General features: G+C 41.3%; 1 protein-coding gene across 5 annotated transcripts in view; it reads right to left on the reverse strand.

Moving 5' to 3' along the window:
- Positions 1-15,102, reverse strand: part of ZNF608 (zinc finger protein 608) — a 274,166-nt gene that overhangs the window by 154,403 nt on the left and 104,661 nt on the right. The window lies entirely within an intron of this gene.

Raw genomic sequence — 15,102 nt, forward strand, 5'->3', positions numbered from 1 at the left:
AGCTTCAATATCAAGTAAATGTAAAGCTCTGAGATGACAGAAAGGAAGAAAAAGTATATGTGTTAGATTATCAACTCTTCAGTTTTAACTGCATTATTAAAAAGTCTCAAACCAATTTAATTATACCAGCTGCAGCTGCTTGAGTTCCCTTAAGCAGCTCTATGCTTTAAGTAAAACAAGCTACTCCAACATGTGAAGCCTCTTTATACAGAGTCGATATTAGGAATATGCAAGAATATTTGCATCAAAAGTAGCAAAAATTAAGATTTTTAACATTCTGCCAAAACATTTGTGAAAAAGAGGTAATGGTACAAATTTTCTTCACAGAATGAAATCAAAGTATTCACAGAATGAAAATTTTATTTTCATTCTTAATGAACATTTCTAAGAAGTGGGGGGAAGCAGGGATGAAAGAACTTAATCGCCTGAACATTTGTGAAATCCGTATAATAGTGACAGATGCGGAATATAATTCACGATTTTTTTTACCACATTGTGATCCGTTATTTTCACTGTACAATTAAATGAGCAGGAAATCTTGCTTCAAGAAGTATGTCTTTAATGCTGGTGCTATCTTCTGCTCTTCACTGAACAATGACTTTGGTATTTCAAACAGTGTTTTGAAAATCTGCTGCTTTGGTAATTTGCTTGGACATATTGATTAAACAGAGACTAAAAACCATTCCATCTCTTCACACTCTTGGCTCTGCAGGAGCCTCAGTTTCATCTCCATTATCTTATTCTATTCCTCCCTCCTCCCACAAACACCCCCACATGTTTATTTTAACAAGGAATTTTTTCCCATGTGTATGTAAAAGAGCCTCTGACTGTCTTGCAAATGACTGCAACAGCATAACAAGAAGCTGTTATTTCACTTTGTGAGCTTTGCCTAGAATGTGGGATTTTCACATTCCTCTTCCTTGAGTCACTTTATGTAGTTGCTCTTAACTTTTCCACAAAGCCATAGAAATTGTACTTGCAATCTCCCTGGAGAAAGGATGCCAAATACAGAACTGCCAAGTTATCCAGTTCTAGGAGGGAGACTATTTGGACAATCCTGGTTTTGAACTTACATTCTAAAGCAGTGTAGTGTTTATAGTCTTCGATCCTACCCATTGAAATCAGCACTGTACAAGAGTGGGCTAAGATCTCCTCCTGGATCTGGGTAACTTGGGAGCGTAGCAAATACCTGGTCTGTTATTTAAACCATAGTGCAATCAGTGCCATGCATGTGTACAATATCAGGTCGAAAACTAAACAAAACAGAACAAACTTCTAATATATACTTAAAAACCCTAAGTACAAAGTTTGTTTTACTTCAGATCTTAGCTTCCCAGAGTAAGAACTGTCTTGTAGAATGCCCACTGTGCATTGCTATTTGGAAGGTCCTCAGTTTATTCCTTGAGCTGGGTTTTTGTCCAGATGGGTGGCTGGACAATAGCCTTCTATTTCTCCTCCATGGAATTTAGGGCCCAGTTTACTAAGCAGCGCTATGGGTGATTTAGCGTTTTTAGCATGCGCTGATTAGCACACGCTAAATAACAAGTCGCCCATAGGAACATATGAGCGACTCTAGCATTTAGCACAGCTAAAAACACTAGTTCAGTTTAGTAAACAGGGACCTTAGTCACAACCCACCCAATATTCAAAAGTATTTAACCAGGTAGGAACAGCATCTGGCTGGTTAAATACCCTCAAGCCAGCTATCCACCGATATTCAGCAGGAGATAACCAGCTATCTCCCGCTGAATATCCCAGTTTGCAGCAAGTTCAGTCACCGGCTATGTCACGTGACGGTTACCACTGATTTTCAGCAGCTGACCAGTTAAGTTTAGCAGCCAGATAGACCCAATGAATATGTTTGCAGTGCTAAGAAAACCCCCCGGAAATTCAATGCTGGTGGTCGGATATGGCCCTGGCATTGAATTTACGGGTTCACCGGCAACAGCAAGAATTAGCCGGTCTAACTCCCGCTGTCTCAATATTGGGGCCAACCTGCCTATTCATATTTCTGTTTTCTAATTGGCCCAGTGGGGACCAACCATGGGTGGGCTTGAGTACTTATGACCTGCTTCTGGGCTTGCCCTCTGCTGGTTCATCACTCTGCTGTGTCTGGTTTGGTTTCCTGAGTTCCCATTTTGGCAAGATTCTATCCTGTATTTGGTTTACCTTATGTCTGATTGCCTATGAATTCCAGTTATTGTGTAAGCTGCCTGTTACTGCATCATCATTGCCTTTGGCTATTAGTCTGGAGGTATAGCTATTATAGTAATCTTAAGCATTACCGTATCATGTTCTGTTCTATCCTATTTATTTGCAAATCAAGTACTGCATCATTCTCTCAGTTTAAGTACTGCCTGGGTAGGGCTAGGATTTTATTCAAAATTTTTATGTGGAGCTTTTCTTTTAAGCAGACTGCCTCAGTTTGTTTTTTTGCCTGGATCCTGCACTAGTTATCTGTAAAAGAGCAGCAGATGCTGAGACCTCTCAGTCACCTAATCAAAAACTAATAAGCATTCGGAAGAGGAGAACCTGCTGCTTAGAGGGATAGAGGCCTATATTTGCAAGTTCCCTGGTCTTCCCTCATCCTCTATAGCCAAGGAGTACAGGTGGAAGGATTTGTATCACCATTCCTGTTCGCCTTCTGGATATCAAGTCCAAGGAGGTTTAATAACAGGAGTTTATATGATGTTAAAAAGTTGAAGCCCCCCCCCCCCCCAGGAGCTGCCATATTGGTGGACACAAAACAATCTGTCGCCGCATACTTGTTGGTAGCATGTATATTTAATCTCGGTTACAGAAGCAGGCCGGCTTGTGCAGGTACGGATGTACACAGAGGAACTGTCAGAACGGAATAACCTTGCATCAGTTAGAGCAGTGATTACTTCTAAACTGTAAACAGTGTGTCATTTTGAGGGGCTAGTTATAGGGACACGTTGTACTGGTGCTGAGATGTTTTCACCTAGTAAAGGGCCACCAAAATAGACATTGTTTTATGAGAATCATGAGCTCAACATTCAGAGTTTCTACTAACAAGTACAATGGGTTGGTTTTTTTTTTTTTAACATTAGTCAGGTTGAAACCTGGGAGAATTTAACATTTTTTTTCCTGTTGGTATAAAAAAAGGGAAAGATGGTATGTGGGAACCTGCTCCTTTTGTTTTCTGGAATGCAGTGGTATATTATAAAAATAAACTTGATATTTCTTTTATTACTGTTGTTTAAAAGACAGGTAATTGAATAATGAGGGAAGCGCTACCTTCTTGAAGAAGTCGAGAGTCAGTCTAAATGTGCCAGTTCTGTTGTATATATTTATTTCTACTTAAAAGTCCATTTGGATGTAAATGCAAGAAGCACACTATTAGCCACCAAGTTCAGACAAAGTTAATTATTTTCACTGGAAAATAAATCTGTTGGCTGCCTGCTATGTAAATATTCCACCACTGTTTCATTATTGCTACAAGGTATTACATATTTGTGGCATTTGTTCATTTATGCAGACTTTACATGCACATGGTATTGCTTTTTAAACCTAAAGGTGAAATCTAAGGGTGGTTGCACAATTAGGTATTTTTTTATTTTATTTGGAAGGGAAGGGAAAGGGAAATGGGACTTGATATACCGCCTTTCTAAGGTTTTTGCAACTACATTCAAAGTGGTTTACATATATTCAGGTACTTATTTTGTAATAAGGGCAATGGAGGGTTAAGTGACTTGCCCACAGTCACAAGGAGCTGTAGTGGGAATCAAACTCAGTTCCCCAGGATCAAAGTCCACTGCACTAGCCACTAGCTACTCTTGGATGTTTTGCATTCCTCAATATGGTGGCAAACTCTGCCCACTGACCTCAGCCCACATAATGGTCCAGATAGGCTCCTGCCATCTCCTGTCATTCAACCATTTTGATCAGGTTTTTTCCTGAATCTAATCATTCTGTTGGTGATTCAGTTCTGAAATTCTAATAATTATGAGTAAGGAAATCACTGCTGCAATTGACCCTATTATCTGGGAACCTCAAAAAGTCCTTGAGGAACCTCCAGCATCCAAGAGACATATCTTTCTCATTATTGTTTCAAGTGGTTTCTTGCATATCCACTGAGATTTGGTACAGACTACAAACAAGTGGACTTTATTTACCTCCTTCTAAAGGAAGAAGCCTTAGACTGGGCTACTTTCCTCTTGGATGAAAGCAGCCCACTTCTGAGCAATCTGAAGAACTTTCTATGTGCTTTTCTCCTACAGTTTGGACTGCCCCTGATACTCCACTATTGATGCCAATGGTTTCTGAGAATTCAGCTTCTGGTATTCCAGTTCAGACTCCAGTGTTTTTTTGTTTTCTGGACTTCAGCTCCTGATATTCTAGTCCGAGCTACTAGTTGCTCCAGCATTTTCTGCATCCAAGATTCCAGCGCCTGCTACAACAGGCTATGCCTTCTCTTGCCTCTGTTTCCAAGCTTTCAGTCCCTGGTACTCCTGCCCACGATACACCTATCATTAAAGAACATTAGTTTCTTGCTTTCAAGACCCCAGCCTTGGTTTCAGGGATTGTTCCTTCTTCTGCACTAGATATTTAAATTCCAGAGACTTATATCCTGGTTGCACCAGTGTACCAAAGAACACAGCTGCTAAGACATCAGCTCTAGTTGTTCTTGCTCTTCCACCAGAGGACATCGTTGAAGAGAATCCAGCTCTGGCTGCTTGTGTTGAAGCATCTGGTATCAGAGAACATAACTGCATAGATAACTGCCTTTGTTCCTATGAATCCTGAACCTGACCTTGTCAAATCTTCAGTTTCCGGTTACATTTTGAAGACTCCTGAATTTGATCTTTACACTGTAAACTACCTAATTTGTGAAAAACCCTAAAGCCTCTTATTTCCATTAAAATTGCTCCCATTTCACTAGAGGGGTCATATCCCTATCTAACCCTATCTCTATGAGGCTTGGTTCTACTGCTGGCCAACATGGGATCCTGGGGCACCTGGGTCATCAGGTGGCTGTTAATAATAAGGGGATGTTGTCAGGATAGGGTTGGCTTCGAACTGGGGTCCTTGTTGGTAGCTGGGCAGTGGCATTCCACAAGGAACCATTTCTCCTCCCGAGAACCTGCCTATTCATAGTGCTGTTTAGTTAAGTTTCTTTTTTCTGATTTACTCACTAGGACCAGCCCAAAGTAAGTTTGAGCATTTATGCCATACCTCTGGACTCCAGAAGAAAAAGGAGATGAATTCCCTACAACAGCAAAATTGGACGAAGGGAAAGACCAATGGACTTCCAAAAACACTAAAGGAGATTCGTAGAAATGAATGTTGAAGTTTATTAAGAGGCCAATAAGATTGGAGTTATCCTCTGCCTCTGCTGAAAAAACTAGATCTCAAAAAAGTTCTTGTTGGCAATTCTCTGTAAAGCTGAAAACATTGTTCCATGGTTGGAAGGCCATTGTGACACTGAAAAACAAGGAAATCAGAAGAAAAAGGAGTTGAATTCCCTTACTGTGCTTCCCAAGGTTCAGATTTTAGTAAAATTCTGTTCTGTGTCCTGTTTACTTTGTTTCTGATTTCCAACAGATTCTGGTAGTGTGTAAGCTTCCTGGTGCTCATTGCTGTCTTTGTGTTGGATACAAGTCTGGAGAAACAGAGGTTGATCTTCAGCTGGTGGCGCTCAGCGTTTTGCTGAGTGCCACCGGTGTTATGCCTGGAAATTCAAAGCCAGGCCATGTCCAGGCTCTGGCACTGAATTTCTAGGTTTAGGAAGCCAGCTAAACCATATATTGTTAAGTGTAATATTCCACACAATACACTAGATGGAAAATACTGCTCACCAACAAATGTAACAAAATAATCTCAACAAACTGAGCAGAAATCAAATATAAGGAAGGAAAAAGACATCAGTTGTAGTTCATCACTCAACAAAGGAAATCTACCTCATGTGAATCAATCATTGGTCAAAAAAAACACCATCTAACTACACATTTATGCAAAACTTTTATTTTCTTATATCATAATTGTATGCCATTACTGAAATAAATATAACAAGACAAGTTACCTGCTGAGCCTTTAGCAAGATAAGTTCCCTGCTTCAGTGATATTTATTTTAATATTAACCCCAAAGCTATTAAATTTAACTTAAGCATTAGCATATCATGTTCTGTTCAGTCTATTTGCAAACCAAGGAGTCCTTAATTACTAGCCTGCCACCCTTCCAGCCAGAAATCTGTCAGTCTTCTGCTCCCTGGTTCGGCTTTGGCTACATAGCCTCCTGGAAGACACTCAGCTATGTCATTGATTATGGGTGATAGCCAATGGCCAGACTAGGGTCCATGACTGCATGTCTCTAGTGCCTGGTCCCTAGTCCAAGATCATCACAACCATACGACCAAAACAAATTTATTTTTTGTTACATTTTTACCCTGTGCTTTCCCACTCATGGCAGGCTCAATGCGGCTTACATGGGGCAATGGAGGGTTAAGTGACTTGCCCAGAGTCACAAGGAGCTGCCTGTGCCTGAAGTGGGAATCAAACTCAGTTCCTCAGTTCCCCAGGACCAAAGACCACCACCCTAACCACTCGGCCACTCCTCGCTGCTTACCTTCCACCCATAAGATAAAAAACAGACTTTAAACATGAAAACAAGGTCTGTAAACAAATTTGACATTCTTCTCAAAGATCTTAGAGAAGCTTGTTCTGTTTCAGCTTGACAAATTTTTGGAACAGACCAATGCTCTTCATCCCTATCAAGCAGGATTTTGTTGGTCTCATAGCACCGAGACCCTTCTGTTAGCATTCAATGTTGCTATATGCATTTCTCTTCATCAGCATGTCATTGTTGTTTCCTTAGATCTTTCCCCTGCTTTCGACATTGTAGATCACTTTCTTCTTCTCTCCTGTATTCAATCTCTTCGTATTCATGGGACTGTCCTTTCTTGGTTCTCTGATTTTCTTTGATTGTACATTTCAGATCTTTCATGAAAATTCCTGTTCTCTTGTCTATCGATTGTCCTCTGGGGTACCACAGGGATCTATTCTGGCCCCTACTTTATTCAACCTTTTCCTTTCTCCCCTTTTCACTCTTATTCAGGAGCAGGGCTGCACACCTTTTGATTATACAGATGATATTCAGATTCTTTACCATATTTCTGATCTCTCCTCAGCCTCCCCAACAACATTTTTTTTTTATATTTTTTAACGCATGGACAGTATGCACATATTTGAATCTTACCACAGGATGCCTCAGGGTGCCCCACAGTAAGCCCTTTTAAGCTGCAGTAAGCACAGAGTTAAACAGCTCTCCCAAAGCTCAGAAGCTAAGAACATGTCAGTGCTTACTGCAGCTTATCAAAAGAAAAACCCATAGCAGACCACTAAATTTTTAAAAATCCACTCTGGATTTCTTCTAATTAGTTTCAAATTTCTTGCAGAAATGAAATGGACTGGGTATATCTGTAAAAATTGAAATGGTTTGCTGATTTTTTTTTCTCTTCCTTAAGAAAATTCATACTTCCAGCAAACTGTGTTGTGGCCACCCATTAATGTTTACCTATCTCTAAGTGAGATTCACTTTTTAACACAATTTAATCCTTAGCTGCATAAAATTAAATTACAGTCAGTCAGTCCTTACTAGAAAGAAAAATATCCTCTTGGGAATTTGAAAAACTAAATGCCAAATTGTGCTGGCTTGTTTGAAGCAAACAAAAAATGAATGAATGATAGCAGTCTTCTGAATAATCTTCAAACACACAAGCCACTGATCATCACCAGAACCCAGCTTCCTGCCACTGAAAACTGACTCCTCTCCAACCTGGAGGGCATGAAGCTAAAAGACAAAGGCAGTAAAGCACAAGAAAGAAAACAACCAAATGCAAATAACAGGATTAGAAGGTTGAGACATATCCTCTTGTTTTTACAATAGCTTTATTCAAAATAGTCTGTGTCATATTGTCAATTTAGTTTCAGCACCATGTGGAAGCACTTTACAACATATAATTTTCAAAAATAGTACTCTTCCATATCCCGCTAAAGAGGTGGCTAAAATATTTCAAGCATGCATAGCATTATAACACAGAACATATTCTATTGATGCCTTTCAATTTCTAAGAATATATGGTGCTTCTGGATGCTAATATAATATATACTAGTGCTTTCGTAGGTATACATTTTCACCTTTATGCTTGGTTATTTATGTGAAAATTTAGCTTAAAATTGAAAAATGCATTCCTAGTGGAATAAATATTCCTAAAGTTCATATTTCAGCATATGTCATTAGTATGAGACATCTCCATTCTGTTAGGCTAGTATTTAATTATTGTAATTAAAATGAAAATCCTGAGGTATTAAGGGGTCCTTTTACTAAGCTCCAGTAAGCGCTAGTGTGTGTTTACCGCACCTTAACATGGCTTACCACAGGAAGTGCTCAGGCATTTAATTTCCTGATCTGTGCAAGCAAACCACATGCAAAATTTGTTTTTAATTTTATCATGGAGGGTTCGTTTCTGGGGGCAGAGAGTGGATGTTTCTGCTCTAACCAGTTAGCACAGCTACATTACCATGCAGATTAGCAGATTAGTGTGTGAGCCCTTATCGTCTACAAAATTGGTGTCAGTAAGTGCTCAAGTGAAATTTTTTTTTTTAATACCCATGCATTAATGGCAACATTAGTGCATTGCCGTTAACTGAAAAAAAAAAAAAAGGAAAATTGGCCATGGGCCAAACCTGCTTTGGCTCTGCAGGTGCTATTTACTTTTCTGTTCCCCTTTTCATTGGAAAGGCTTAGCAAAAGTCTGACACCGGGCTTGCTGTAGTTATCTGGTGAAGGGAACAAAGCTGTAATAATGGAATGTACTTGTTTGTCTTGAGGATGATGTATGTGGTGGGGTATGATGAAGAGGTGCTACAGAGTAGAACAGTGGCCCTTCATAGTGTTCTGTCTCCTTACCTTTTTCACCAAAAAGGGAATTGCCCGTATATGATACGTCTCTTAACTGAATCTGCACAACCACGTGAAGGCCAGATGCAACCAGACACTAAAGTTATCTGTAATCAATAGAAACATATTTTGATAACCACCAGACAGGACTTAACAAAGATCTGGGTTTTCTAGCCCATTACAAAGCATAAATTTGTATTGCCTTGTAAATTGTATTGCTCTCCTGTCTCCCTAACTCTCACCTATCCATCCCCATCCTGTTAGACTGTCACTGAAATGCTTTGGTGTTTCACTCATCCCCTGTCTCCAAGCATATAGACTGTCACTAAAATGGTTTGATGTTTCACTCATATATACTGTCATCTAACAACTTTTGATTATTTCCAATCTGACGAAGAAGGGCAACCTTCGAAAGCTAATAAAAAAATATATTAAGTTATGTCCAACAAAAAAAGTATCTTATTTTCTTTTCCATGTTTTATTTTGTTTTATTTCTATTGATTACCTTTAAAAGTGGACTAACACGGCTACCACACCTCTCTACTAAAGTTATCTGGAAATAATGGGAAAAAAAATTCTTGAAGAGGTATCGAAGATGTCATATGCTGAGTATATAAGAAGGGTTCCACGATTATCTGCCAATTCAGACTGTGACTAGGGATAAAGACTGGACAAAAACCTTTGCACTCTTTTGAAGATGGCATGCATATATTGAACCATGTAGAGCGGATGACACTGCACCCTGGAATAATTTATTGAAACCAAGTGCTGAATGAACTTTATAGATTTAGGATGAATTTTTAGCAGGGACAGCCTTGTTATTGTAAGAGGCCTTTGGCACCTCTATGAATTTCAAGAGGCCAAATGTAAAACTTTGTTCAGGTTTAATGGAAAAGGTATCTCTCTGGACAGGAACTTGGACAAGACATAGCTTCACAGGGAGATTCATTTTGAGCAGGAGAAGAAGATGGGTCAGAGGGGAAGGCAATTCAGATCTAGGTAATCCTTTAAGTCACTTTGAGAGCACTCTGAACTCTAACAGATGAGGTAGAAAATGTCCTGCTTGTGGCTTGAGTCTACTGGATCCTGAGATAAACAAGCATCTTTCTGCAAAAGAGCAGCACCCATGAAATGAAATACAACTATGCTCAGCTATTAGAGACAGAGAGGAGATCTTTCTAGCAGCTGTTGACAAATTCATTGAACATCTTTTGTAGCAATAAGTATGGCTGTTCAGGTAAAGGGCGCAAACCAGATGAAAAAGACTCATTTACTACTATGACAAGAACTGTGAGTACATGCTACTGGAAAATGAACCATTGATCATTGTGCTGGAAATGTCTCTACTATAATTGGAAAATAAAATTACATCTGTGCTGGTTTTGTGACATTGGTGCACAATGATTTTTGTACATTTGCACTGGTTGATGCTGTTCTGTCTGTACTGGAAGGCCTACGTAGTGCCTGAGGTGATACAGCAAAATGGAAGTCGGTGCTACTATCAGGTCAGAGCCCTTTATATGGTGCAAGTAGCAAAAGAGGTGCCTGTATAGGTTTTTGCTAGGGGATGCACCCTAAGGAATATCTACGCTGCAGTTTATATACTTACCCAGCACCTTAGAAGGCACTATCAGGGTTGATTTAATTTCAGACACATGCGAGTGTGCTAAAGACACCTGTGCTTTAAGCTTGGAGACCCCTGATGAGGCTCCACCCTAGCTCTGCTCCTTTGTAGCTGGATTCCTACTGTCATCCAGATGACATGTTACTGCTTTTGCCAGTCCCTATTATTATGTCTGAACTACCAGATGCTATTACCAGTGCAATATCTAGAATTCATGAATGGGTTTCTTTCAATAAATTAAAATTAAATCCTAATAAAACTAAGATCTTATGGTTTAAGGTATCATACCTTCTTTCATTAGACTACCAGACAGTAATACTTTATCTGTTGAAACGGAATCCCGGGTACTGGGAGTGATTCTTGATTCGTAATTATCTTATGGTTCCCAGACCAATTTATGGAGCAAAACCTTTTTCAAATTAAAGCAGTTGAGACGGATATGGGCTTACTTTACTAAGAATTCATTTGCTCTTTTGGTCCCAATTGATGATTTTGCCCCATCTTGATTATTCTAATGTTTTATATTTGGGGGTTTGGTGCCAAACATTTAAAGAAACTTCAGCTTATACAGAAGGGAAAATTAGGTTCTTACCAAGATAATTTTCTTTCCTTTAGTCATAACAGATGAAGCCATTACATATCGGTTGTGTCCATCAACCAGCAGGGGGAGATAGAGAGCACTCAACTTTTCTCAGTACCTCATGGCCAGCTAGCTCCACTGCCTCTTCAGTATTTGAAGCTTCCAAAGCAGTATGGCAAACCACAATGGGAATAACATGAACTTTCCTCACAGCGAATGATGGCCCCTTAACAAGGGCATGAACTCAAAAAAGGAGGGAATAAACTCATCCTCCTGGAGGGAATAAACTCGTCCTCCACTTTGTATAAACGGAGGGAATACTTGCATCCTCCTGGAGGGAATAAACTCATCCTCCCAAAACATGAACTGGAGGAAATGAACTCATACTCCTATAACTGTAACAAGAATCCTGAAGACTGTTCTCCGACTCCCCAAGGAAGGAATATAACTTCAGGAAACAAGAACAGCACCTAAAATCAGAATCACTGCAATATAGACAATCATACAGGGAGGGCTCATGGCTTCATCTGCTATGACTAAAGGAAAGAAAATTATCATGGTGAGAACCTAAGTTTCCCTTCCTTGTCATCAACCAGATGAAGCCATTACGTATGGGATGTAACAAAGCAATCCCTATATAGGGTGGGAACAAGCCACACCACGCGCTAGCACTTGTGCTCCAAAACGCGCATCCCTCCTGGCAGCCACATCCAGCCTGTAATGTCGGGCGAAAGAGAGCTTAGAAGCCCATGTTGCAGCACTGCAAATCTCATAAAGAGATAGTGCTCCAGTTTCCGCCCAGGAAGAGAAAATTGCTCTTGTGGAATGTGCCTTAAAGGCTTCAGGCGGAGCCCGGCCAGACAGCAGATATGCTGAAAAGATAGCTTCTTTGAGCCAACGGGCAATAGTGGCTTTAGACGCTGAAGACCCTCTGCGAGAACCTGCAAACAGCACAAAAAGATGATCAGAGGACCTGAAAGAATTTGTAATTCGCAGATACTGCAACAGAGTCCTGCGCACATCCAAAAGGTGCAACTGCCCAAATGAATCTGGAAACTCCTCCTCAACAAAGGAGGGAAGAAAAACAGGCTGGTTTAGGTGAAACGCTGAAACCACCTTAGGCATGAAGGAAGGCATGGTCCGAACCGTGACCCCTGACTCTGAGAATTGCAGAAAAGGGTCTCTACAGGACAGGGCCTGGAGCTCTGACACCCGTCTCGCCGAGGTAATGGCCACTAAAAAGACGGCCTTCAGTGTCAAATCTTTCTCTGAAGCCCGCCAAAGCGGTTCAAAGGGAGCCCCCTGAAGGGCCTTCAATACTAACCCCAGGTTCCAAGCTGGACAGGGTGCCCGCACGGGAGGACGGAGCCGAAGCACCCCTCTAAGAAACCGTGCCACATCTGGATGAGCAGCTAAGGACACGCCTTCAACCTTGCCATGCAGGGAGGCCAATGCTGCCACTTGCATCCGCAGGGAATTATAGGCCAAGCCTTTGTGTACACCATCCTGCAAAAAGTCCAGAATCGGCGAGACAGGAGCCCACAACGGAGAAAGCGCTCTTGAAACACACCAGACTTCAAACTGGCGCCAAATCCTGGAATAAGCCACGGAAGTGGAGCGCTTATGGGCCTGCAGGAGAGTGGAAATTACCTTATTTGAGTAGCCTTTATCTCTCAATTGCGCCCTCTCAATCTCCATGCCATAAGACCAAAGCGGCAGGCGTCCTCCATGGCCACCGGACCCTGTGACAACAGGTGCGGAACCAGAGGTAACGGAAAAGGAGCCTCCAACAGCATCTGTCGGAGGTCCGCATACCAAGGCCTCCTGGGCCAATCCGGGGCGATGAGCACCACTTCTCCTGGATGCAGTCAAATCCGCAGGAGCACTCGCCCTATCAAGGGCCACGGAGGGAAGACATACAGCAAGCCCAGGGGCCAGGGTTGAGCCAAGGCACCCAACCCGGCAGAGCGAGGATCCCTCCGTCTGCTGAAGAAGCATGGGACTTTGGCATTGGAACTGGTCGCCATACGATCCATCACTGGCTTGCCCCATTTGGCACATATCTGCAGGAATATATTGTCTGCTAGTTCCCACTCCGCTGGATCGATCTGATGCCTGCTTAGATAGTCGGCTTGCACGTTGCTCTGACCTGCAATGTGAGCTGCTGACAGGGACTGTAGATGCAGCTCGGCCCAGTGGAAAATTTGTTCGGCCTGCGCGGCTAGAGCTCTGCACTGAGTGCCGCCTTGTCAATTTATGTAGGCCACTGCTGTCGTGTTGTCCGACATCACTCGGACAGCCAATCCTTCCAGGGTCACTTGAAAGGCCAGAAGAGCCAGAAACACTGCTTTCAACTCCAGGCGGTTGACAGACCACTCCAACTCTAACACCCCGGCTAACAACTGGCAAGCCAGGAGCCACCCCCAGGCAGATTTTTGATGGAGCTCGAAGAAGCTGCAGCCACCCTGCTTGGGGAGATAGGGAATACTGAAGAGGCAGTGGAGCTAGCTGGCCATGAGGCACTGAGAAAAGTTGAGTGCTCTCTATCTCCCCCTGCTGGTTGATGGACACAACCCATACGTAATGGCTTCATCTGCTTGATGACAAGGAAACTGCTGTTAGGTTCATATTTAGACTGAATAGGTCCGCCAGTGTTTCTAATTACATGAAGACACTGCACTGGCTTCCGGTTGCAGAGCGTTATCTTATTTAAAGGGTTTGGAATATTATTTCAAATAATTTATGCTACAACATCTCGATTATTGATTATGATTTCTACATCTCTCTATGGTTCTTCATCTAGATTATTTAGGCATCTAATGCTTTGTCCTTTATTTCATACTACAATACAATTTGTCAGAATATTTAACACTGTTCACAGTTGTGATAATTCTCTTCCTTTAGGGGCACTTTTACTAAGCTGCGTAAGCGCCTACGCATGCCCAACGTGCGCCAAAATGAAGTTACCACTTGGCGTGGCTCCTATGATAATTTCATTTTTGGTGTGCATCCGATACACGCCTCCTAAAAATAATTTTTATTTTATTTTAGGACACGCTTATTGGACACACGCCAAGTGGCATTTGGCGCATGTAGGTCATTACTGCCCGGTTAGCGTGTGAGATGGCTAGCAGTAAGGTTTCAGACCCAAAATGGATGCGAGGCAATTTTCATTTTGCTCTGCATCCATTTTTGGTAAAAATTTTTAAAAGGTATTTTTTGTAGGTACGCTGAAAAATAATTCTGTTCACACCCAAAAGACGCGTCTACACTACCGGAGGCCATTTTTCAGCACACCTTAGTAAAAGGACCCCTTAGTTATTAGGACAGAAATGAATTATATGAAATTCTGGAAGTTATAGAAAACATATTTTTTTGGCAGAAGATATTTGTTTGTTTTTATTTATTCTTTTTATTGTTTTGTACTAGAAGTACTCCTCTATTGTACATCACTTTGAACTCTTTTTAAGGGGAAACAGCAATTAACATAAGTAGTCAAGTGTTCAGCGCTGCGTGCGGCTAGTAGCACTATAAAAATGTTATTAGTAGTAATAGTAGTAGTCAGTCAGTCAATCTCTGTAGATAAGACATTCTTTCTCTCTCTCCTGGGCCAGCAGGAGTCTCTTCTTTTCTTCATAGTTACTGTGCTGGCAGTCCTTTAGGACTCATGGAGGCATCCTACTACAGTGCTCACAGTCAGCATGATTACGCTCTGATCACATACATGCATCTTGAATGAGTGTCAAAGTTCTTTCAGCCCATCCTATCCTGGATGGTAGGTTTTCTGCACATTGAATTAGAAGCACTTGATAAATTAGACCAGCCCTGCTCTAAGAATCAAGCAGCCATGTTCTAAGAATCAAGCACATGGAGGGCCTTCTGTTGAGTTTCGTATGAGCAACAAAAGAAAAAGGAATTTAATACCATACATTAAAACAATTCTAAATGTGAACTATGGTAAATATGTAGGAAATACAG

The sequence above is a fragment of the Microcaecilia unicolor genome, chromosome 2 (genome assembly GCF_901765095.1).
Source record: "Microcaecilia unicolor chromosome 2, aMicUni1.1, whole genome shotgun sequence".
Lineage (NCBI taxonomy): Eukaryota > Metazoa > Chordata > Amphibia > Gymnophiona > Siphonopidae > Microcaecilia > Microcaecilia unicolor.